We start from the raw sequence: 24726 nt of genomic DNA, 5'->3' as shown, positions 1-24726 counted from the left end.
TATCATGTCATGCCCTACCTGCACAGGTGTGCTGGCTACTCAAATGATCCAATTAAGGAGGCCATTTAGTCAGCAGCAGCAGAAGTCCTGTGCCTGGACGCTCCAACAGCGGCCAGACACAAGCAGAAGCAGAAGCAGCAGAAGCAGCAGCAGCACCACCTTTTGTTTTTTGGCTGCAGCAGCAGCAGCAAGGCCCACAGGGCTGGCTAGCTGGCTAGCCAGCAAGCAGGTAGCAATGAAAGTAGGAATCTTTCTTTTTAACCCTGTAAGGGGGTGGTGCACTGTACCCGAAGATACTGCCATATCGGGTCAATGCATAGGGCGACGGAAGCAAGCTTCGAAATCGGCCCCCGTTCTCAAAAATCCATTTAATATATGGTCCCCAGATAGGGGACGTATCAGATATTAAACTGATAAGAACAGATACTACACTTGATCTTAGCCAAAAGGCCGAGAAGCGATAACCGTGAAAGGGGCGGGCCCAACAAGGTCCCCTTCATGGGCACTATCACTGCTTGCTGTCAGCGAGGCTGCCAGACAATTTTCCATGCACACTCTGGGCTGGGGGGCAGTCAACCACCAGTACACACAGCAGAACCTAAACCCATACCATTATTGCTAAGCAGCAAGACAGGGGCCCATTGCACTCCCACGGGGCCTTTTTAAATGCAATCCATAACCCGGATTTGCCAGGAACCCTTCTTACTCCTCCTACTTGCATGTGACACTGGGCTTAGGATCTGCATAGGAAACACACACACAAGCACACACCTACCTTTGTTGCCTGCAGATGCCTCCTTGGCTGTCCCCAAACGGTATCAAACCAACACCCACGGGAAGCTGTAAGCATAGAGGACATGCCTGCACCCCATTGGACTTACCTGTGTGGGTTAAATCCGGGTTATTTGACAACCTATGGCGGTGATGGTTCTGCTCAGGCAGAGCAGTGCTGATGCTCCTCATAAAGCTGTCGCTGCTGTGAAGGTTCTAGGTGACATCACAAATCCCTATGGTTACATACACAACAAAGCTGGGTTGTTGTTGTTTACACTCTGCAAGGCCTGTGGAAGTGAGTGACATCATAGCACTGTAGTTCTGAGGGTTCTAGATGGATGCAACAATCTCCTGTTGCTTCTATGAAGGCCATAATAGACGACATCACCAAACAGCTCCATAGTCACATACACAGCAAAGGAGAGATGTTGTTTACACCTAGTGATGTCAGTGGTATTGAGTGACATCACAGCACAGTGCTAAGGCTCCTGGGCCTGGACACAGCAGCGGCTGCAATATCTCAACGGAGAATACGTTTATATATATGTGTGTGTGTGCGCGTATATATATATATATATATATATATATATATATATATATATATATATATATATTTCTCCGCCGAAATCACTTTTAAACCCATTTCCACCTTTTTTTCCCTTCTCTTCCTCTTACTTTTTTTTCACGTTTTTTTACGTTTTTCTCCTTTTCGCCTCTTTTCTGGGCGTATTATTCTTCTTTTTCTTCTTTTTTTTCGTCTAATGCATACCCCATCAGTGCAGCAATGCTTATTCAATACCGCCAGCAGATGAAGACACTGGGGGATAATTTTCTAAGGATTTATACTGATTTTTCCTGTCTGAATTTGTCGCACAGAAAGTTGCAGGCCAAATATGTGTGACATTTCTGCGACTTTAGCTTCTAGAGCATTTTTACAACATTATACATAGGTGCTGAATACATAAAAAGCGACTGTTCAGCGACAGACAAGTCGCATCGGCTGAAAGTAGGCCAGAATGTCAGTCCATGTTGGAGCAGGTTTAGATACAGTCTAAAGTATAGATCTCAAAGTCTGTGCACAGAATTTAGCAAGGGCCTCGCACCTTCTGATGCATCAGGTAGGTGCACAATAGCATAGCCTAACCCTCTGTACTTTGGTCTATATTGATGCGGGACATAGACAGCCAGCTGATGACCAATCCATTAGTGCAATGGATGGCTGGAAGCATTTGTCTTTGCCTTTGCAATACCACAGAAGCAATGCATGGTCAATGTACAGCAATGACACACCTGTGTGAACAGCCAGGAGACCCCCCCCATGTTATGTTACATAGTTACATAGTTAGTACGGTCGAAAAAAGACATATGTCCATCAAGTTCAACCAGGGAATTAAGGGGTAGGGGTGTGGCGCGATATTGGGGAAGGGATGAGATTTTATATTTCTTCATAAGCATTAATCTTATTTTGTCAATTAGGAACATTCAGCACCCACCCGCTATCAAGGCAGCTGCCTATCATGTCATGCCCTACCTGCACAGGTGTGCTGGCTACTCAAATGATCCAATTAAGGAGGCCATTTAGTCAGCAGCAGCAGAAGTCCTGTGCCTGGACGCTCCAACAGCGGCCAGACACAAGCAGAAGCAGAAGCAGCAGAAGCAGCAGCAGCACCACCTTTTGTTTTTTGGCTGCAGCAGCAGCAGCAAGGCCCACAGGGCTGGCTAGCTGGCTAGCCAGCAAGCAGGTAGCAATGAAAGTAGGAATCTTTCTTTTTAACCCTGTAAGGGGGTGGTGCACTGTACCCGAAGATACTGCCATATCGGGTCAATGCATAGGGCGACGGAAGCAAGCTTCGAAATCGGCCCCCGTTCTCAAAAATCCATTTAATATATGGTCCCCAGATAGGGGACGTATCAGATATTAAACTGATAAGAACAGATACTACACTTGATCTTAGCCAAAAGGCCGAGAAGCGATAACCGTGAAAGGGGCGGGCCCAACAAGGTCCCCTTCATGGGCACTATCACTGCTTGCTGTCAGGGAGGCTGCCAGACAATTTTCCATGCACACTCTGGGCTGGGGGGCAGTCAACCACCAGTACACACAGCAGAACCTAAACCCATACCATTATTGCTAAGCAGCAAGACAGGGGCCCATTGCACTCCCACGGGGCCTTTTTAAATGCAATCCATAACCCGGATTTGCCAGGAACCCTTCTTACTCCTCCTACTTGCATGTGACACTGGGCTTAGGATCTGCATAGGAAACACACACACAAGCACACACCTACCTTTGTTGCCTGCAGATGCCTCCTTGGCTGTCCCCAAACGGTATCAAACCAACACCCACGGGAAGCTGTAAGCATAGAGGACATGCCTGCACCCCATTGGACTTACCTGTGTGGGTTAAATCCGGGTTATTTGACAACCTATGGCGGTGATGGTTCTGCTCAGGCAGAGCAGTGCTGATGCTCCTTATAAAGCTGTCGCTGCTGTGAAGGTTCTAGGTGACATCACAAATCCCTATGGTTACATACACAACAAAGCTGGGTTGTTGTTGTTTACACTCTGCAAGGCCTGTGGAAGTGAGTGACATCATAGCACTGTAGTTCTGAGGGTTCTAGATGGATGCAACAATCTCCTGTTGCTTCTATGAAGGCCATAATAGACGACATCACCAAACAGCTCCATAGTCACATACACAGCAAAGGAGAGATGTTGTTTACACCTAGTGATGTCAGTGGTATTGAGTGACATCACAGCACAGTGCTAAGGCTCCTGGGCCTGGACACAGCAGCGGCTGCAATATCTCAACGGAGAATACGTTTATATATATGTGTGTGTGTGCGCGTATATATATATATATATATATATATATATATATATATATATATTTCTCCGCCGAAATCACTTTTAAACCCATTTCCACCTTTTTTTCCCTTCTCTTCCTCTTACTTTTTTTTCACGTTTTTTTACGTTTTTCTCCTTTTCGCCTCTTTTCTGGGCGTATTATTCTTCTTTTTCTTCTTTTTTTTCGTCTAATGCATACCCCATCAGTGCAGCAATGCTTATTCAATACCGCCAGCAGATGGAGACACTGGGGGATAATTTTCTAAGGATTTATACTGATTTTTCCTGTCTGAATTTGTCGCACAGAAAGTTGCAGGCCAAATATGTGTGACATTTCTGCGACTTTAGCTTCTAGAGCATTTTTACAACATTATACATAGGTGCTGAATACATAAAAAGCGACTGTTCAGCGACAGACAAGTCGCATCGGCTGAAAGTAGGCCAGAATGTCAGTCCATGTTGGAGCAGGTTTAGATACAGTCTAAAGTATAGATCTCAAAGTCTGTGCACAGAATTTAGCAAGGGCCTCGCACCTTCTGATGCATCAGGTAGGTGCACAATAGCATAGCCTAACCCTCTGTACTTTGGTCTATATTGATGCGGGACATAGACAGCCAGCTGATGACCAATCCATTAGTGCAATGGATGGCTGGAAGCATTTGTCTTTGCCTTTGCAATACCACAGAAGCAATGCATGGTCAATGTACAGCAATGACACACCTGTGTGAACAGCCAGGAGACCCCCCCCATGTTATGTTACATAGTTACATAGTTAGTACGGTCGAAAAAAGACATATGTCCATCAAGTTCAACCAGGGAATTAAGGGGTAGGGGTGTGGCGCGATATTGGGGAAGGGATGAGATTTTATATTTCTTCATAAGCATTAATCTTATTTTGTCAATTAGGAACATTCAGCACCCACCCGCTATCAAGGCAGCTGCCTATCATGTCATGCCCTACCTGCACAGGTGTGCTGGCTACTCAAATGATCCAATTAAGGAGGCCATTTAGTCAGCAGCAGCAGAAGTCCTGTGCCTGGACGCTCCAACAGCGGCCAGACACAAGCAGAAGCAGAAGCAGCAGAAGCAGCAGCAGCACCACCTTTTGTTTTTTGGCTGCAGCAGCAGCAGCAAGGCCCACAGGGCTGGCTAGCTGGCTAGCCAGCAAGCAGGTAGCAATGAAAGTAGGAATCTTTCTTTTTAACCCTGTAAGGGGGTGGTGCACTATACCCGAAGATACTGCCATATCGGGTCAATGCATAGGGCGACGGAAGCAAGCTTCGAAATCGGCCCCCGTTCTCAAAAATCCATTTAATATATGGTCCCCAGATAGGGGACGTATCAGATATTAAACTGATAAGAACAGATACTACACTTGATCTTAGCCAAAAGGCCGAGAAGCGATAACCGTGAAAGGGGCGGGCCCAACAAGGTCCCCTTCATGGGCACTATCACTGCTTGCTGTCAGGGAGGCTGCCAGACAATTTTCCATGCACACTCTGGGCTGGGGGGCAGTCAACCACCAGTACACACAGCAGAACCTAAACCCATACCATTATTGCTAAGCAGCAAGACAGGGGCCCATTGCACTCCCACGGGGCCTTTTTAAATGCAATCCATAACCCGGATTTGCCAGGAACCCTTCTTACTCCTCCTACTTGCATGTGACACTGGGCTTAGGATCTGCATAGGAAACACACACACAAGCACACACCTACCTTTGTTGCCTGCAGATGCCTCCTTGGCTGTCCCCAAACGGTATCAAACCAACACCCACGGGAAGCTGTAAGCATAGAGGACATGCCTGCACCCCATTGGACTTACCTGTGTGGGTTAAATCCGGGTTATTTGACAACCTATGGCGGTGATGGTTCTGCTCAGGCAGAGCAGTGCTGATGCTCCTCATAAAGCTGTCGCTGCTGTGAAGGTTCTAGGTGACATCACAAATCCCTATGGTTACATACACAACAAAGCTGGGTTGTTGTTGTTTACACTCTGCAAGGCCTGTGGAAGTGAGTGACATCATAGCACTGTAGTTCTGAGGGTTCTAGATGGATGCAACAATCTCCTGTTGCTTCTATGAAGGCCATAATAGACGACATCACCAAACAGCTCCATAGTCACATACACAGCAAAGGAGAGATGTTGTTTACACCTAGTGATGTCAGTGGTATTGAGTGACATCACAGCACAGTGCTAAGGCTCCTGGGCCTGGACACAGCAGCGGCTGCAATATCTCAACGGAGAATACGTTTATATATATGTGTGTGTGTGCGCGTATATATATATATATATATATATATATATATATATTTCTCCGCCGAAATCACTTTTAAACCCATTTCCACCTTTTTTTCCCTTCTCTTCCTCTTACTTTTTTTTCACGTTTTTTTACGTTTTTCTCCTTTTCGCCTCTTTTCTGGGCGTATTATTCTTCTTTTTCTTCTTTTTTTTCGTCTAATGCATACCCCATCAGTGCAGCAATGCTTATTCAATACCGCCAGCAGATGGAGACACTGGGGGATAATTTTCTAAGGATTTATACTGATTTTTCCTGTCTGAATTTGTCGCACAGAAAGTTGCAGGCCAAATATGTGTGACATTTCTGCGACTTTAGCTTCTAGAGCATTTTTACAACATTATACATAGGTGCTGAATACATAAAAAGCGACTGTTCAGCGACAGACAAGTCGCATCGGCTGAAAGTAGGCCAGAATGTCAGTCCATGTTGGAGCAGGTTTAGATACAGTCTAAAGTATAGATCTCAAAGTCTGTGCACAGAATTTAGCAAGGGCCTCGCACCTTCTGATGCATCAGGTAGGTGCACAATAGCATAGCCTAACCCTCTGTACTTTGGTCTATATTGATGCGGGACATAGACAGCCAGCTGATGACCAATCCATTAGTGCAATGGATGGCTGGAAGCATTTGTCTTTGCCTTTGCAATACCACAGAAGCAATGCATGGTCAATGTACAGCAATGACACACCTGTGTGAACAGCCAGGAGACCCCCCCCATGTTATGTTACATAGTTACATAGTTAGTACGGTCGAAAAAAGACATATGTCCATCAAGTTCAACCAGGGAATTAAGGGGTAGGGGTGTGGCGCGATATTGGGGAAGGGATGAGATTTTATATTTCTTCATAAGCATTAATCTTATTTTGTCAATTAGGAACATTCAGCACCCACCCGCTATCAAGGCAGCTGCCTATCATGTCATGCCCTACCTGCACAGGTGTGCTGGCTACTCAAATGATCCAATTAAGGAGGCCATTTAGTCAGCAGCAGCAGAAGTCCTGTGCCTGGACGCTCCAACAGCGGCCAGACACAAGCAGAAGCAGAAGCAGCAGAAGCAGCAGCAGCACCACCTTTTGTTTTTTGGCTGCAGCAGCAGCAGCAAGGCCCACAGGGCTGGCTAGCTGGCTAGCCAGCAAGCAGGTAGCAATGAAAGTAGGAATCTTTCTTTTTAACCCTGTAAGGGGGTGGTGCACTGTACCCGAAGATACTGCCATATCGGGTCAATGCATAGGGCGACGGAAGCAAGCTTCGAAATCGGCCCCCGTTCTCAAAAATCCATTTAATATATGGTCCCCAGATAGGGGACGTATCAGATATTAAACTGATAAGAACAGATACTACACTTGATCTTAGCCAAAAGGCCGAGAAGCGATAACCGTGAAAGGGGCGGGCCCAACAAGGTCCCCTTCATGGGCACTATCACTGCTTGCTGTCAGGGAGGCTGCCAGACAATTTTCCATGCACACTCTGGGCTGGGGGGCAGTCAACCACCAGTACACACAGCAGAACCTAAACCCATACCATTATTGCTAAGCAGCAAGACAGGGGCCCATTGCACTCCCACGGGGCCTTTTTAAATGCAATCCATAACCCGGATTTGCCAGGAACCCTTCTTACTCCTCCTACTTGCATGTGACACTGGGCTTAGGATCTGCATAGGAAACACACACACAAGCACACACCTACCTTTGTTGCCTGCAGATGCCTCCTTGGCTGTCCCCAAACGGTATCAAACCAACACCTACGGGAAGCTGTAAGCATAGAGGACATGCCTGCACCCCATTGGACTTACCTGTGTGGGTTAAATCCGGGTTATTTGACAACCTATGGCGGTGATGGTTCTGCTCAGGCAGAGCAGTGCTGATGCTCCTCATAAAGCTGTCGCTGCTGTGAAGGTTCTAGGTGACATCACAAATCCCTATGGTTACATACACAACAAAGCTGGGTTGTTGTTGTTTACACTCTGCAAGGCCTGTGGAAGTGAGTGACATCATAGCACTGTAGTTCTGAGGGTTCTAGATGGATGCAACAATCTCCTGTTGCTTCTATGAAGGCCATAATAGACGACATCACCAAACAGCTCCATAGTCACATACACAGCAAAGGAGAGATGTTGTTTACACCTAGTGATGTCAGTGGTATTGAGTGACATCACAGCACAGTGCTAAGGCTCCTGGGCCTGGACACAGCAGCGGCTGCAATATCTCAATGGAGAATACGTTTATATATATGTGTGTGTGTGCGCGTATATATATATATATATATATATATATATATATATATATATATTTCTCCGCCGAAATCACTTTTAAACCCATTTCCACCTTTTTTTCCCTTCTCTTCCTCTTACTTTTTTTTCACGTTTTTTTACGTTTTTCTCCTTTTCGCCTCTTTTCTGGGCGTATTATTCTTCTTTTTCTTCTTTTTTTTCGTCTAATGCATACCCCATCAGTGCAGCAATGCTTATTCAATACCGCCAGCAGATGGAGACACTGGGGGATAATTTTCTAAGGATTTATACTGATTTTTCCTGTCTGAATTTGTCGCACAGAAAGTTGCAGGCCAAATATGTGTGACATTTCTGCGACTTTAGCTTCTAGAGCATTTTTACAACATTATACATAGGTGCTGAATACATAAAAAGCGACTGTTCAGCGACAGACAAGTCGCATCGGCTGAAAGTAGGCCAGAATGTCAGTCCATGTTGGAGCAGGTTTAGATACAGTCTAAAGTATAGATCTCAAAGTCTGTGCACAGAATTTAGCAAGGGCCTCGCACCTTCTGATGCATCAGGTAGGTGCACAATAGCATAGCCTAACCCTCTGTACTTTGGTCTATATTGATGCGGGACATAGACAGCCAGCTGATGACCAATCCATTAGTGCAATGGATGGCTGGAAGCATTTGTCTTTGCCTTTGCAATACCACAGAAGCAATGCATGGTCAATGTACAGCAATGACACACCTGTGTGAACAGCCAGGAGACCCCCCCCATGTTATGTTACATAGTTACATAGTTAGTACGGTCGAAAAAAGACATATGTCCATCAAGTTCAACCAGGGAATTAAGGGGTAGGGGTGTGGCGCGATATTGGGGAAGGGATGAGATTTTATATTTCTTCATAAGCATTAATCTTATTTTGTCAATTAGGAACATTCAGCACCCACCCGCTATCAAGGCAGCTGCCTATCATGTCATGCCCTACCTGCACAGGTGTGCTGGCTACTCAAATGATCCAATTAAGGAGGCCATTTAGTCAGCAGCAGCAGAAGTCCTGTGCCTGGACGCTCCAACAGCGGCCAGACACAAGCAGAAGCAGAAGCAGCAGAAGCAGCAGCAGCACCACCTTTTGTTTTTTGGCTGCAGCAGCAGCAGCAAGGCCCACAGGGCTGGCTAGCTGGCTAGCCAGCAAGCAGGTAGCAATGAAAGTAGGAATCTTTCTTTTTAACCCTGTAAGGGGGTGGTGCACTGTACCCGAAGATACTGCCATATCGGGTCAATGCATAGGGCGACGGAAGCAAGCTTCGAAATCGGCCCCCGTTCTCAAAAATCCATTTAATATATGGTCCCCAGATAGGGGACGTATCAGATATTAAACTGATAAGAACAGATACTACACTTGATCTTAGCCAAAAGGCCGAGAAGCGATAACCGTGAAAGGGGCGGGCCCAACAAGGTCCCCTTCATGGGCACTATCACTGCTTGCTGTCAGGGAGGCTGCCAGACAATTTTCCATGCACACTCTGGGCTGGGGGGCAGTCAACCACCAGTACACACAGCAGAACCTAAACCCATACCATTATTGCTAAGCAGCAAGACAGGGGCCCATTGCACTCCCACGGGGCCTTTTTAAATGCAATCCATAACCCGGATTTGCCAGGAACCCTTCTTACTCCTCCTACTTGCATGTGACACTGGGCTTAGGATCTGCATAGGAAACACACACACAAGCACACACCTACCTTTGTTGCCTGCAGATGCCTCCTTGGCTGTCCCCAAACGGTATCAAACCAACACCCACGGGAAGCTGTAAGCATAGAGGACATGCCTGCACCCCATTGGACTTACCTGTGTGGGTTAAATCCGGGTTATTTGACAACCTATGGCGGTGATGGTTCTGCTCAGGCAGAGCAGTGCTGATGCTCCTCATAAAGCTGTCGCTGCTGTGAAGGTTCTAGGTGACATCACAAATCCCTATGGTTACATACACAACAAAGCTGGGTTGTTGTTGTTTACACTCTGCAAGGCCTGTGGAAGTGAGTGACATCATAGCACTGTAGTTCTGAGGGTTCTAGATGGATGCAACAATCTCCTGTTGCTTCTATGAAGGCCATAATAGACGACATCACCAAACAGCTCCATAGTCACATACACAGCAAAGGAGAGATGTTGTTTACACCTAGTGATGTCAGTGGTATTGAGTGACATCACAGCACAGTGCTAAGGCTCCTGGGCCTGGACACAGCAGCGGCTGCAATATCTCAACGGAGAATACGTTTATATATATGTGTGTGTGTGCGCGTATATATATATATATATATATATATATATATATATATATATATATATATTTCTCCGCCGAAATCACTTTTAAACCCATTTCCACCTTTTTTTCCCTTCTCTTCCTCTTACTTTTTTTTCACGTTTTTTTACGTTTTTCTCCTTTTCGCCTCTTTTCTGGGCGTATTATTCTTCTTTTTCTTCTTTTTTTTCGTCTAATGCATACCCCATCAGTGCAGCAATGCTTATTCAATACCGCCAGCAGATGGAGACACTGGGGGATAATTTTCTAAGGATTTATACTGATTTTTCCTGTCTGAATTTGTCGCACAGAAAGTTGCAGGCCAAATATGTGTGACATTTCTGCGACTTTAGCTTCTAGAGCATTTTTACAACATTATACATAGGTGCTGAATACATAAAAAGCGACTGTTCAGCGACAGACAAGTCGCATCGGCTGAAAGTAGGCCAGAATGTCAGTCCATGTTGGAGCAGGTTTAGATACAGTCTAAAGTATAGATCTCAAAGTCTGTGCACAGAATTTAGCAAGGGCCTCGCACCTTCTGATGCATCAGGTAGGTGCACAATAGCATAGCCTAACCCTCTGTACTTTGGTCTATATTGATGCGGGACATAGACAGCCAGCTGATGACCAATCCATTAGTGCAATGGATGGCTGGAAGCATTTGTCTTTGCCTTTGCAATACCACAGAAGCAATGCATGGTCAATGTACAGCAATGACACACCTGTGTGAACAGCCAGGAGACCCCCCCCATGTTATGTTACATAGTTACATAGTTAGTACGGTCGAAAAAAGACATATGTCCATCAAGTTCAACCAGGGAATTAAGGGGTAGGGGTGTGGCGCGATATTGGGGAAGGGATGAGATTTTATATTTCTTCATAAGCATTAATCTTATTTTGTCAATTAGGAACATTCAGCACCCACCCGCTATCAAGGCAGCTGCCTATCATGTCATGCCCTACCTGCACAGGTGTGCTGGCTACTCAAATGATCCAATTAAGGAGGCCATTTAGTCAGCAGCAGCAGAAGTCCTGTGCCTGGACGCTCCAACAGCGGCCAGACACAAGCAGAAGCAGAAGCAGCAGAAGCAGCAGCAGCACCACCTTTTGTTTTTTGGCTGCAGCAGCAGCAGCAAGGCCCACAGGGCTGGCTAGCTGGCTAGCCAGCAAGCAGGTAGCAATGAAAGTAGGAATCTTTCTTTTTAACCCTGTAAGGGGGTGGTGCACTGTACCCGAAGATACTGCCATATCGGGTCAATGCATAGGGCGACGGAAGCAAGCTTCGAAATCGGCCCCCGTTCTCAAAAATCCATTTAATATATGGTCCCCAGATAGGGGACGTATCAGATATTAAACTGATAAGAACAGATACTACACTTGATCTTCGCCAAAAGGCCGAGAAGCGATAACCGTGAAAGGGGCGGGCCCAACAAGGTCCCCTTCATGGGCACTATCACTGCTTGCTGTCAGGGAGGCTGCCAGACAATTTTCCATGCACACTCTGGGCTGGGGGGCAGTCAACCACCAGTACACACAGCAGAACCTAAACCCATACCATTATTGCTAAGCAGCAAGACAGGGGCCCATTGCACTCCCACGGGGCCTTTTTAAATGCAATCCATAACCCGGATTTGCCAGGAACCCTTCTTACTCCTCCTACTTGCATGTGACACTGGGCTTAGGATCTGCATAGGAAACACACACACAAGCACACACCTACCTTTGTTGCCTGCAGATGCCTCCTTGGCTGTCCCCAAACGGTATCAAACCAACACCCACGGGAAGCTGTAAGCATAGAGGACATGCCTGCACCCCATTGGACTTACCTGTGTGGGTTAAATCCGGGTTATTTGACAACCTATGGCGGTGATGGTTCTGCTCAGGCAGAGCAGTGCTGATGCTCCTCATAAAGCTGTCGCTGCTGTGAAGGTTCTAGGTGACATCACAAATCCCTATGGTTACATACACAACAAAGCTGGGTTGTTGTTGTTTACACTCTGCAAGGCCTGTGGAAGTGAGTGACATCATAGCACTGTAGTTCTGAGGGTTCTAGATGGATGCAACAATCTCCTGTTGCTTCTATGAAGGCCATAATAGACGACATCACCAAACAGCTCCATAGTCACATACACAGCAAAGGAGAGATGTTGTTTACACCTAGTGATGTCAGTGGTATTGAGTGACATCACAGCACAGTGCTAAGGCTCCTGGGCCTGGACACAGCAGCGGCTGCAATATCTCAAGGGAGAATACGTTTATATATATGTGTGTGTGTGCGCGTATATATATATATATATATATATATATATATATATATATATATTTCTCCGCCGAAATCACTTTTAAACCCATTTCCACCTTTTTTTCCCTTCTCTTCCTCTTACTTTTTTTTCACGTTTTTTTACGTTTTTCTCCTTTTCGCCTCTTTTCTGGGCGTATTATTCTTCTTTTTCTTCTTTTTTTTCGTCTAATGCATACCCCATCAGTGCAGCAATGCTTATTCAATACCGCCAGCAGATGGAGACACTGGGGGATAATTTTCTAAGGATTTATACTGATTTTTCCTGTCTGAATTTGTCGCACAGAAAGTTGCAGGCCAAATATGTGTGACATTTCTGCGACTTTAGCTTCTAGAGCATTTTTACAACATTATACATAGGTGCTGAATACATAAAAAGCGACTGTTCAGCGACAGACAAGTCGCATCGGCTGAAAGTAGGCCAGAATGTCAGTCCATGTTGGAGCAGGTTTAGATACAGTCTAAAGTATAGATCTCAAAGTCTGTGCACAGAATTTAGCAAGGGCCTCGCACCTTCTGATGCATCAGGTAGGTGCACAATAGCATAGCCTAACCCTCTGTACTTTGGTCTATATTGATGCGGGACATAGACAGCCAGCTGATGACCAATCCATTAGTGCAATGGATGGCTGGAAGCATTTGTCTTTGCCTTTGCAATACCACAGAAGCAATGCATGGTCAATGTACAGCAATGACACACCTGTGTGAACAGCCAGGAGACCCCCCCCATGTTATGTTACATAGTTACATAGTTAGTACGGTCGAAAAAAGACATATGTCCATCAAGTTCAACCAGGGAATTAAGGGGTAGGGGTGTGGCGCGATATTGGGGAAGGGATGAGATTTTATATTTCTTCATAAGCATTAATCTTATTTTGTCAATTAGGAACATTCAGCACCCACCCGCTATCAAGGCAGCTGCCTATCATGTCATGCCCTACCTGCACAGGTGTGCTGGCTACTCAAATGATCCAATTAAGGAGGCCATTTAGTCAGCAGCAGCAGAAGTCCTGTGCCTGGACGCTCCAACAGCGGCCAGACACAAGCAGAAGCAGAAGCAGCAGAAGCAGCAGCAGCACCACCTTTTGTTTTTTGGCTGCAGCAGCAGCAGCAAGGCCCACAGGGCTGGCTAGCTGGCTAGCCAGCAAGCAGGTAGCAATGAAAGTAGGAATCTTTCTTTTTAACCCTGTAAGGGGGTGGTGCACTGTACCCGAAGATACTGCCATATCGGGTCAATGCATAGGGCGACGGAAGCAAGCTTCGAAATCGGCCCCCGTTCTCAAAAATCCATTTAATATATGGTCCCCAGATAGGGGACGTATCAGATATTAAACTGATAAGAACAGATACTACACTTGATCTTAGCCAAAAGGCCGAGAAGCGATAACCGTGAAAGGGGCGGGCCCAACAAGGTCCCCTTCATGGGCACTATCACTGCTTGCTGTCAGGGAGGCTGCCAGACAATTTTCCATGCACACTCTGGGCTGGGGGGCAGTCAACCACCAGTACACACAGCAGAACCTAAACCCATACCATTATTGCTAAGCAGCAAGACAGGGGCCCATTGCACTCCCACGGGGCCTTTTTAAATGCAATCCATAACCCGGATTTGCCAGGAACCCTTCTTACTCCTCCTACTTGCATGTGACACTGGGCTTAGGATCTGCATAGGAAACACACACACAAGCACACACCTACCTTTGTTGCCTGCAGATGCCTCCTTGGCTGTCCCCAAACGGTATCAAACCAACACCCACGGGAAGCTGTAAGCATAGAGGACATGCCTGCACCCCATTGGACTTACCTGTGTGGGTTAAATCCGGGTTATTTGACAACCTATGGCGGTGATGGTTCTGCTCAGGCAGAGCAGTGCTGATGCTCCTCATAAAGCTGTCGCTGCTGTGAAGGTTCTAGGTGACATCACAAATCCCTATGGTTACATACACAACAAAGCTGGGTTGTTGTTGTTTACACTCTGCAAGGCCTGTGGAAGTGAGTGACATCATAGCACTGTAGTTCTGAGGGTTCTAGATGGATGCAACAATCTCCTGTTGCTTCTATGAAGGCCGTAATAGACGACTTCACCAAACAGCTCCATAGTCACATACACAGCAAAGGAGAGATGTTGTTTACACCTAGTGATGTCAGTGGTATTGAGTGACATCACAGCACAGTGCTAAGGCTCCTGGGCCTGGACACAGCAGCGGCTGCAATATCTCAACGGAGAATACGTTTATATATATGTGTGTGTGTGCGCGTATATATATATATATATATATATATATATATATATATATATTTCTCCGCCGAAATCACTTTTAAACCCATTTCCACCTTTTTTTCCCTTCTCTTCCTCTTACTTTTTTTTCACGTTTTTTTACGTTTTTCTCCTTTTCGCCTCTTTTCTGGGCGTATTATTCTTCTTTTTCTTCTTTTTTTTCGTCTAATGCATACCCCATCAGTGCAGCAATGCTTATTCAATACCGCCAGCAGATGGAGACACTGGGGGATAATTTTCTAAGGATTTATACTGATTTTTCCTGTCTGAATTTGTCGCACAGAAAGTTGCAGGCCAAATATGTGTGACATTTCTGCGACTTTAGCTTCTAGAGCATTTTTACAACATTATACATAGGTGCTGAATACATAAAAAGCGACTGTTCAGCGACAGACAAGTCGCATCGGCTGAAAGTAGGCCAGAATGTCAGTCCATGTTGGAGCAGGTTTAGATACAGTCTAAAGTATAGATCTCAAAGTCTGTGCACAGAATTTAGCAAGGGCCTCGCACCTTCTGATGCATCAGGTAGGTGCACAATAGCATAGCCTAACCCTCTGTACTTTGGTCTATATTGATGCGGGACATAGACAGCCAGCTGATGACCAATCCATTAGTGCAATGGATGGCTGGAAGCATTTGTCTTTGCCTTTGCAATACCACAGAAGCAATGCATGGTCAATGTACAGCAATGACACACCTGTGTGAACAGCCAGGAGACCCCCCCCATGTTATGTTACATAGTTACATAGTTAGTACGGTCGAAAAAAGACATATGTCCATCAAGTTCAACCAGGGAATTAAGGGGTAGGGGTGTGGCGCGATATTGGGGAAGGGATGAGATTTTATATTTCTTCATAAGCATTAATCTTATTTTGTCAATTAGGAACATTCAGCACCCACCCGCTATCAAGGCAGCTGCCTATCATGTCATGCCCTACCTGCACAGGTGTGCTGGCTACTCAAATGATCCAATTAAGGAGGCCATTTAGTCAGCAGCAGCAGAAGTCCTGTGCCTGGACGCTCCAACAGCGGCCAGACACAAGCAGAAGCAGAAGCAGCAGAAGCACCACCTTTTGTTTTTTGGCTGCAGCAGCAGCAGCAAGGCCCACAGGGCTGGCTAGCTGGCTAGCCAGCAAGCAGGTAGCAATGAAAGTAGGAATCTTTCTTTTTAACCCTGTAAGGGGGTGGTGCACTGTACCCGAAGATACTGCCATATCGGGTCAATGCATAGGGCGACGGAAGCAAGCTTCGAAATCGGCCCCCGTTCTCAAAAATCCATTTAATATATGGTCCCCAGATAGGGGACGTATCAGATATTAAACTGATAAGAACAGATACTACACTTGATCTTAGCCAAAAGGCCGAGAAGCGATAACCGTGAAAGGGGCGGGCCCAACAAGGTCCCCTTCATGGGCACTATCACTGCTTGCTGTCAGGGAGGCTGCCAGACAATTTTCCATGCACACTCTGGGCTGGGGGGCAGTCAACCACCAGTACACACAGCAGAACCTAAACCCATACCATTATTGCTAAGCAGCAAGACAGGGGCCCATTGCACTCCCACGGGGCCTTTTTAAATGCAATCCATAACCCGGATTTGCCAGGAACCCTTCTTACTCCTCCTACTTGCATGTGACACTGGGCTTAGGATCTGCATAGGAAACACACACACAAGCACACACCTACCTTTGTTGCCTGCAGATGCCTCCTTGGCTGTCCCCAAACGGTATCAAACCAACACCCACGGGAAGCTGTAAGCATAGAGGACATGCCTGCACCCCATTGGACTTACCTGTGTGGGTTAAATCCGGGTTATTTGACAACCTATGGCGGTGATGGTTCTGCTCAGGCAGAGCAGTGCTGATGCTCCTCATAAAGCTGTCGCTGCTGTGAAGGTTCTAGGTGACATCACAAATCCCTATGGTTACATACACAACAAAGCTGGGTTGTTGTTGTTTACACTCTGCAAGGCCTGTGGAAGTGAGTGACATCATAGCACTGTAGTTCTGAGGGTTCTAGATGGATGCAACAATCTCCTGTTGCTTCTATGAAGGCCATAATAGACGACATCACCAAACAGCTCCATAGTCACATACACAGCAAAGGAGAGATGTTGTTTACACCTAGTGATGTCAGTGGTATTGAGTGACATCACAGCACAGTGCTAAGGCTCCTGGGCCTGGACACAGCAGCGGCTGCAATATCTCAACGGAGAATACGTTTATATATATGTGTGTGTGTGCGCGTATATATATATATATATATATATATATATATATATATATATATATATATATTTCTCCGCCGAAATCACTTTTAAACCCATTTCCACCTTTTTTTCCCTTCTCTTCCTCTTACTTTTTTTTCAAGTTTTTTTACGTTTTTCTCCTTTTCGCCTCTTTTCTGGGCGTATTATTCTTCTTTTTCTTCTTTTTTTTCGTCTAATGCATACCCCATCAGTGCAGCAATGCTTATTCAATACCGCCAGCAGATGGAGACACTGGGGGATAATTTTCTAAGGATTTATACTGATTTTTCCTGTCTGAATTTGTCGCACAGAAAGTTGCAGGCCAAATATGTGTGACATTTCTGCGACTTTAGCTTCTAGAGCATTTTTACAACATTATACATAGGTGCTGAATACATAAAAAGCGACTGTTCAGCGACAGACAAGTCGCATCGGCTGAAAGTAGGCCAGAATGTCAGTCCATGTTGGAGCAGGTTTAGATACAGTCTAAAGTATAGATCTCAAAGTCTGTGCACAGAATTTAGCAAGGGCCTCGCACCTTCTGATGCATCAGGTAGGTGCACAATAGCATAGCCTAACCCTCTGTACTTTGGTCTATATTGATGCGGGACATAGACAGCCAGCTGATGACCAATCCATTAGTGCAATGGATGGCTGGAAGCATTTGTCTTTGCCTTTGCAATACCACAGAAGCAATGCATGGTCAATGTACAGCAATGACACACCTGTGTGAACAGCCAGGAGACCCCCCCCATGTTATGTTACATAGTTACATAGTTAGTACGGTCGAAAAAAGACATATGTCCATCAAGTTCAACCAGGGAATTAAGGGGTAGGGGTGTGGCGCGATATTGGGGAAGGGATGAGATTTTATATTTCTTCATAAGCATTAATCTTATTTTGTCAATTAGGAACATTCAGCACCCACCCGCTATCAAGGCAGCTGCCTATCATGTCATGCCCTACCTGCACAGGTGTGCTGGCTACTCAAATGATCCAATTAAGGAGGCCATTTAGTCAGCAGCAGCAGAAGTCCTGTGCCTGGACGCTCCAACAGCGGCCAGACACAAGCAGAAGCAGAAGCAGCAGAAGCAGCAGCAGCACCACCTTTTGTTTTTTGGCTGCAGCAGCAGCAGCAAGGCCCACAGGGCCAGCAAGCAGGTAGCAATGAAAGTAGGAATCTTTCTTTTTAACCCTGTAAGGGGGTGGTGCACTGTACCCGAAGATACTGCCATATCGGGTCAATGCATAGGGCGACGGAAGCAAGCTTCGAAATCGGCCCCCGTTCTCAAAAATCCATTTAATATATGGTCCCCAGATAGGGGACGTATCAGATATTAAACTGATAAGAACAGATACTACACTTGATCTTAGCCAAAAGGCCGAGAAGCGATAACCGTGAAAGGGGCGGGCCCAACAAGGTCCCCTTCATGGGCACTATCACTGCTTGCTGTCAGGGAGGCTGCCAGACAATTTTCCATGCACACTCTGGGCTGGGGGGCAGTCAACCACCAGTACACACAGCAGAACCTAAACCCATACCATTATTGCTAAGCAGCAAGACAGGGGCCCATTGCACTCCCACGGGGCCTTTTTAAATGCAATCCATAACCCGGATTTGCCAGGAACCCTTCTTACTCCTCCTACTTGCATGTGACACTGGGCTTAGGATCTGCATAGGAAACACACACACAAGCACACACCTACCTTTGTTGCCTGCAGATGCCTCCTTGGCTGTCCCCAAACGGTATCAAACCAACACCCACGGGAAGCTGTAAGCATAGAGGACATGCCTGCACCCCATTGGACTTACCTGTGTGGGTTAAATCCGGGTTATTTGACAACCTATGGCGGTGATGGTTCTGCTCAGGCAGAGCAGTGCTGATGCTCCTCATAAAGCTGTCGCTGCTGTGAAGGTTCTAGGTGACATCACAAATCCCTATGGTTACATACACAACAAAGCTGGGTTGTTGTTGTTTACACTCTGCAAGGCCTGTGGAAGTGAGTGACATCATAGCACTGTAGTTCTGAGGGTTCTAGATGGATGCAACAATCTCCTGTTGCTTCTATGAAGGCCATAATAGACGACATCACCAAACAGCTCCATAGTCACATACACAGCAAAGGAGAGATGTTGTTTACACCTAGTGATGTCAGTGGTATTGAGTGACATCACAGCACAGTGCTAAGGCTCCTGGGCCTGGACACAGCAGCGGCTGCAATATCTCAACGGAGAATACGTTTATATATATGTGTGTGTGCGCGTATATATATATATATATATATATATATATATATATATATATATATATATTTCTCCGCCGAAATCACTTTTAAACCCATTTCCACCTTTTTTTCCCTTCTCTTCCTCTTACTTTTTTTTCACGTTTTTTTACGTTTTTCTCCTTTTCGCCTCTTTTCTGGGCGTATTATTCTTCTTTTTCTTCTTTTTTTTCGTCTAATGCATACCCCATCAGTGCAGCAATGCTTATTCAATACCGCCAGCAGATGGAGACACTGGGGGATAATTTTCTAAGGATTTATACTGATTTTTCCTGTCTGAATTTGTCGCACAGAAAGTTGCAGGCCAAATATGTGTGACATTTCTGCGACTTTAGCTTCTAGAGCATTTTTACAACATTATACATAGGTGCTGAATACATAAAAAGCGACTGTTCAGCGACAGACAAGTCGCATCGGCTGAAAGTAGGCCAGAATGTCAGTCCATGTTGGAGCAGGTTTAGATACAGTCTAAAGTATAGATCTCAAAGTCTGTGCACAGAATTTAGCAAGGGCCTCGCACCTTCTGATGCATCAGGTAGGTGCACAATAGCATAGCCTAACCCTCTGTACTTTGGTCTATATTGATGCGGGACATAGACAGCCAGCTGATGACCAATCCATTAGTGCAATGGATGGCTGGAAGCATTTGTCTTTGCCTTTGCAATACCACAGAAGCAATGCATGGTCAATGTACAGCAATGACACACCTGTGTGAACAGCCAGGAGACCCCCCCCATGTTATGTTACATAGTTACATAGTTAGTACGGTCGAAAAAAGACATATGTCCATCAAGTTCAACCAGGGAATTAAGGGGTAGGGGTGTGGCGCGATATTGGGGAAGGGATGAGATTTTATATTTCTTCATAAGCATTAATCTTATTTTGTCAATTAGGAACATTCAGCACCCACCCGCTATCAAGGCAGCTGCCTATCATGTCATGCCCTACCTGCACAGGTGTGCTGGCTACTCAAATGATCCAATTAAGGAGGCCATTTAGTCAGCAGCAGCAGAAGTCCTGTGCCTGGACGCTCCAACAGCGGCCAGACACAAGCAGAAGCAGAAGCAGCAGAAGCAGCAGCAGCACCACCTTTTGTTTTTTGGCTGCAGCAGCAGCAGCAAGGCCCACAGGGCTGGCTAGCTGGCTAGCCAGCAAGCAGGTAGCAATGAAAGTAGGAATCTTTCTTTTTAACCCTGTAAGGGGGTGGTGCACTGTACCCGAAGATACTGCCATATCGGGTCAATGCATAGGGCGACGGAAGCAAGCTTCGAAATCGGCCCCCGTTCTCAAAAATCCATTTAATATATGGTCCCCAGATAGGGGACGTATCAGATATTAAACTGATAAGAACAGATACTACACTTGATCTTAGCCAAAAGGCCGAGAAGCGATAACCGTGAAAGGGGCGGGCCCAACAAGGTCCCCTTCATGGGCACTATCACTGCTTGCTGTCAGGGAGGCTGCCAGACAATTTTCCATGCACACTCTGGGCTGGGGGGCAGTCAACCACCAGTACACACAGCAGAACCTAAACCCATACCATTATTGCTAAGCAGCAAGACAGGGGCCCATTGCACTCCCACGGGGCCTTTTTAAATGCAATCCATAACCCGGATTTGCCAGGAACCCTTCTTACTCCTCCTACTTGCATGTGACACTGGGCTTAGGATCTGCATAGGAAACACACACACAAGCACACACCTACCTTTGTTGCCTGCAGATGCCTCCTTGGCTGTCCCCAAACGGTATCAAACCAACACCCACGGGAAGCTGTAAGCATAGAGGACATGCCTGCACCCCATTGGACTTACCTGTGTGGGTTAAATCCGGGTTATTTGACAACCTATGGCGGTGATGGTTCTGCTCAGGCAGAGCAGTGCTGATGCTCCTCATAAAGCTGTCGCTGCTGTGAAGGTTCTAGGTGACATCACAAATCCCTTTGGTTACATACACAACAAAGCTGGGTTGTTGTTGTTTACACTCTGCAAGGCCTGTGGAAGTGAGTGACATCATAGCACTGTAGTTCTGAGGGTTCTAGATGGATGCAACAATCTCCTGTTGCTTCTATGAAGGCCGTAATAGACGACATCACCAAACAGCTCCATAGTCACATACACAGCAAAGGAGAGATGTTGTTTACACCTAGTGATGTCAGTGGTATTGAGTGACATCACAGCACAGTGCTAAGGCTCCTGGGCCTGGACACAGCAGCGGCTGCAATATCTCAACGGAGAATACGTTTATATATATGTGTGTGTGTGCGCGTATATATATATATATATATATATATATATATATATATATATTTCTCCGCCGAAATCACTTTTAAACCCATTTCCACCTTTTTTTCCCTTCTCTTCCTCTTACTTTTTTTTCACGTTTTTTTACGTTTTTCTCCTTTTCGCCTCTTTTCTGGGCGTATTATTCTTCTTTTTCTTCTTTTTTTTCGTCTAATGCATACCCCATCAGTGCAGCAATGCTTATTCAATACCGCCAGCAGATGGAGACACTGGGGGATAATTTTCTAAGGATTTATACTGATTTTTCCTGTCTGAATTTGTCGCACAGAAAGTTGCAGGCCAAATATGTGTGACATTTCTGCGACTTTAGCTTCTAGAGCATTTTTACAACATTATACATAGGTGCTGAATACATAAAAAGCGACTGTTCAGCGACAGACAAGTCGCATCGGCTGAAAGTAGGCCAGAATGTCAGTCCATGTTGGAGCAGGTTTAGATACAGTCTAAAGTATAGATCTCAAAGTCTGTGCACAGAATTTAGCAAGGGCCTCGCACCTTCTGATGCATCAGGTAGGTGCACAATAGCATAGCCTAACCCTCTGTACTTTGGTCTATATTGATGCGGGACATAGACAGCCAGCTGATGACCAATCCATTAGTGCAATGGATGGCTGGAAGCATTTGTCTTTGCCTTTGCAATACCACAGAAGCAATGCATGGTCAATGTACAGCAATGACACACCTGTGTGAACAGCCAGGAGACCCCCCCCATGTTATGTTACATAGTTACATAGTTAGTACGGTCGAAAAAAGACATATGTCCATCAAGTTCAACCAGGGAATTAAGGGGTAGGGGTGTGGCGCGATATTGGGGAAGGGATGAGATTTTATATTTCTTCATAAGCATTAATCTTATTTTGTCAATTAGGAACATTCAGCACCCACCCGCTATCAAGGCAGCTGCCTATCATGTCATGCCCTACCTGCACAGGTGTGCTGGCTACTCAAATGATCCAATTAAGGAGGCCATTTAGTCAGCAGCAGCAGAAGTCCTGTGCCTGGACGCTCCAACAGCGGCCAGACACAAGCAGAAGCAGAAGCAGCAGAAGCAGCAGCAGCACCACCTTTTGTTTTTTGGCTGCAGCAGCAGCAGCAAGGCCCACAGGGCTGGCTAGCTGGCTAGCCAGCAAGCAGGTAGCAATGAAAGTAGGAATCTTTCTTTTTAACCCTGTAAGGGGGTGGTGCACTGTACCCGAAGATACTGCCATATCGGGTCAATGCATAGGGCGACGGAAGCAAGCTTCGAAATCGGCCCCCGTTCTCAAAAATCCATTTAATATATGGTCCCCAGATAGGGGACGTATCAGATATTAAACTGATAAGAACAGATACTACACTTGATCTTAGCCAAAAGGCCGAGAAGCGATAACCGTGAAAGGGGCGGGCCCAACAAGGTCCCCTTCATGGGCACTATCACTGCTTGCTGTCAGGGAGGCTGCCAGACAATTTTCCATGCACACTCTGGGCTGGGGGGCAGTCAACCACCAGTACACACAGCAGAACCTAAACCCATACCATTATTGCTAAGCAGCAAGACAGGGGCCCATTGCACTCCCACGGGGCCTTTTTAAATGCAATCCATAACCCGGATTTGCCAGGAACCCTTCTTACTCCTCCTACTTGCATGTGACACTGGGCTTAGGATCTGCATAGGAAACACACACACAAGCACACACCTACCTTTGTTGCCTGCAGATGCCTCCTTGGCTGTCCCCAAACGGTATCAAACCAACACCCACGGGAAGCTGTAAGCATAGAGGACATGCCTGCACCCCATTGGACTTACCTGTGTGGGTTAAATCCGGGTTATTTGACAACCTATGGCGGTGATGGTTCTGCTCAGGCAGAGCAGTGCTGATGCTCCTCATAAAGCTGTCGCTGCTGTGAAGGTTCTAGGTGACATCACAAATCCCTATGGTTACATACACAACAAAGCTGGGTTGTTGTTGTTTACACTCTGCAAGGCCTGTGGAAGTGAGTGACATCATAGCACTGTAGTTCTGAGGGTTCTAGATGGATGCAACAATCTCCTGTTGCTTCTATGAAGGCCATAATAGACGACATCACCAAACAGCTCCATAGTCACATACACAGCAAAGGAGAGATGTTGTTTACACCTAGTGATGTCAGTGGTATTGAGTGACATCACAGCACAGTGCTAAGGCTCCTGGGCCTGGACACAGCAGCGGCTGCAATATCTCAACGGAGAATACGTTTATATATATGTGTGTGTGTGCGCGTATATATATATATATATATATATATATATATATATATATATATATATATATATATTTCTCCGCCGAAATCACTTTTAAACCCATTTCCACCTTTTTTTCCCTTCTCTTCCTCTTACTTTTTTTTCACGTTTTTTTACGTTTTTCTCCTTTTCGCCTCTTTTCTGGGCGTATTATTCTTCTTTTTCTTCTTTTTTTTCGTCTAATGCATACCCCATCAGTGCAGCAATGCTTATTCAATACTGCCAGCAGATGGAGACACTGGGGGATAATTTTCTAAGGATTTATACTGATTTTTCCTGTCTGAATTTGTCGCACAGAAAGTTGCAGGCCAAATATGTGTGACATTTCTGCGACTTTAGCTTCTAGAGCATTTTTACAACATTATACATAGGTGCTGAATACATAAAAAGCGACTGTTCAGCGACAGACAAGTCGCATCGGCTGAAAGTAGGCCAGAATGTCAGTCCATGTTGGAGCAGGTTTAGATACAGTCTAAAGTATAGCTCTCAAAGTCTGTGCACAGAATTTAGCAAGGGCCTCGCACCTTCTGATGCATCAGGTAGGTGCACAATAGCATAGCCTAACCCTCTGTACTTTGGTCTATATTGATGCGGGACATAGACAGCCAGC

The 24726-nt window shown here is 45.9% G+C and overlaps 11 non-coding genes across 11 annotated transcripts; all 11 read right to left on the bottom strand.

Moving 5' to 3' along the window:
* Positions 1 to 271: 271 nt before the first annotated feature.
* On the bottom strand, positions 272 to 462 carry LOC130341868 (U2 spliceosomal RNA). Its single transcript, XR_008881628.1, has one exon. It is a non-coding gene; the product is annotated as a U2 spliceosomal RNA (small nuclear RNA).
* Positions 463 to 2558: 2096 nt separating this feature from the next.
* On the bottom strand, positions 2559 to 2749 carry LOC130341866 (U2 spliceosomal RNA). The gene has a single exon (XR_008881627.1). It is a non-coding gene; the product is annotated as a U2 spliceosomal RNA (small nuclear RNA).
* Positions 2750 to 4835: 2086 nt separating this feature from the next.
* Positions 4836 to 5026, bottom strand: LOC130341799 (U2 spliceosomal RNA). The gene has a single exon (XR_008881570.1). It is a non-coding gene; the product is annotated as a U2 spliceosomal RNA (small nuclear RNA).
* Positions 5027 to 7104: 2078 nt separating this feature from the next.
* LOC130341865 (U2 spliceosomal RNA) lies at positions 7105 to 7295 on the bottom strand. Its single transcript, XR_008881626.1, has one exon. It is a non-coding gene; the product is annotated as a U2 spliceosomal RNA (small nuclear RNA).
* A 2086-nt stretch (positions 7296 to 9381) lies between these two features.
* On the bottom strand, positions 9382 to 9572 carry LOC130341864 (U2 spliceosomal RNA). The gene has a single exon (XR_008881625.1). It is a non-coding gene; the product is annotated as a U2 spliceosomal RNA (small nuclear RNA).
* A 2092-nt stretch (positions 9573 to 11664) lies between these two features.
* Positions 11665 to 11855, bottom strand: LOC130341804 (U2 spliceosomal RNA). Its single transcript, XR_008881574.1, has one exon. It is a non-coding gene; the product is annotated as a U2 spliceosomal RNA (small nuclear RNA).
* A 2086-nt stretch (positions 11856 to 13941) lies between these two features.
* On the bottom strand, positions 13942 to 14132 carry LOC130341863 (U2 spliceosomal RNA). The gene has a single exon (XR_008881624.1). It is a non-coding gene; the product is annotated as a U2 spliceosomal RNA (small nuclear RNA).
* Positions 14133 to 16207: 2075 nt separating this feature from the next.
* On the bottom strand, positions 16208 to 16398 carry LOC130341861 (U2 spliceosomal RNA). Its single transcript, XR_008881622.1, has one exon. It is a non-coding gene; the product is annotated as a U2 spliceosomal RNA (small nuclear RNA).
* Positions 16399 to 18476: 2078 nt separating this feature from the next.
* LOC130341860 (U2 spliceosomal RNA) lies at positions 18477 to 18667 on the bottom strand. The gene has a single exon (XR_008881621.1). It is a non-coding gene; the product is annotated as a U2 spliceosomal RNA (small nuclear RNA).
* A 2090-nt stretch (positions 18668 to 20757) lies between these two features.
* Positions 20758 to 20948, bottom strand: LOC130341859 (U2 spliceosomal RNA). Its single transcript, XR_008881620.1, has one exon. It is a non-coding gene; the product is annotated as a U2 spliceosomal RNA (small nuclear RNA).
* A 2084-nt stretch (positions 20949 to 23032) lies between these two features.
* LOC130341858 (U2 spliceosomal RNA) lies at positions 23033 to 23223 on the bottom strand. The gene has a single exon (XR_008881619.1). It is a non-coding gene; the product is annotated as a U2 spliceosomal RNA (small nuclear RNA).
* Between the last annotated feature and the right edge of the window lie 1503 nt (positions 23224 to 24726).

The sequence above is a fragment of the Hyla sarda genome, unplaced genomic scaffold, assembly GCF_029499605.1.
Source record: "Hyla sarda isolate aHylSar1 unplaced genomic scaffold, aHylSar1.hap1 scaffold_629, whole genome shotgun sequence".
In the NCBI taxonomy this organism is placed as follows: Eukaryota; Metazoa; Chordata; class Amphibia; order Anura; family Hylidae; genus Hyla; species Hyla sarda.
Note: the sequence above shows the minus strand (reverse complement) of the source record. Positions and strands in the feature narration are given on the sequence as shown.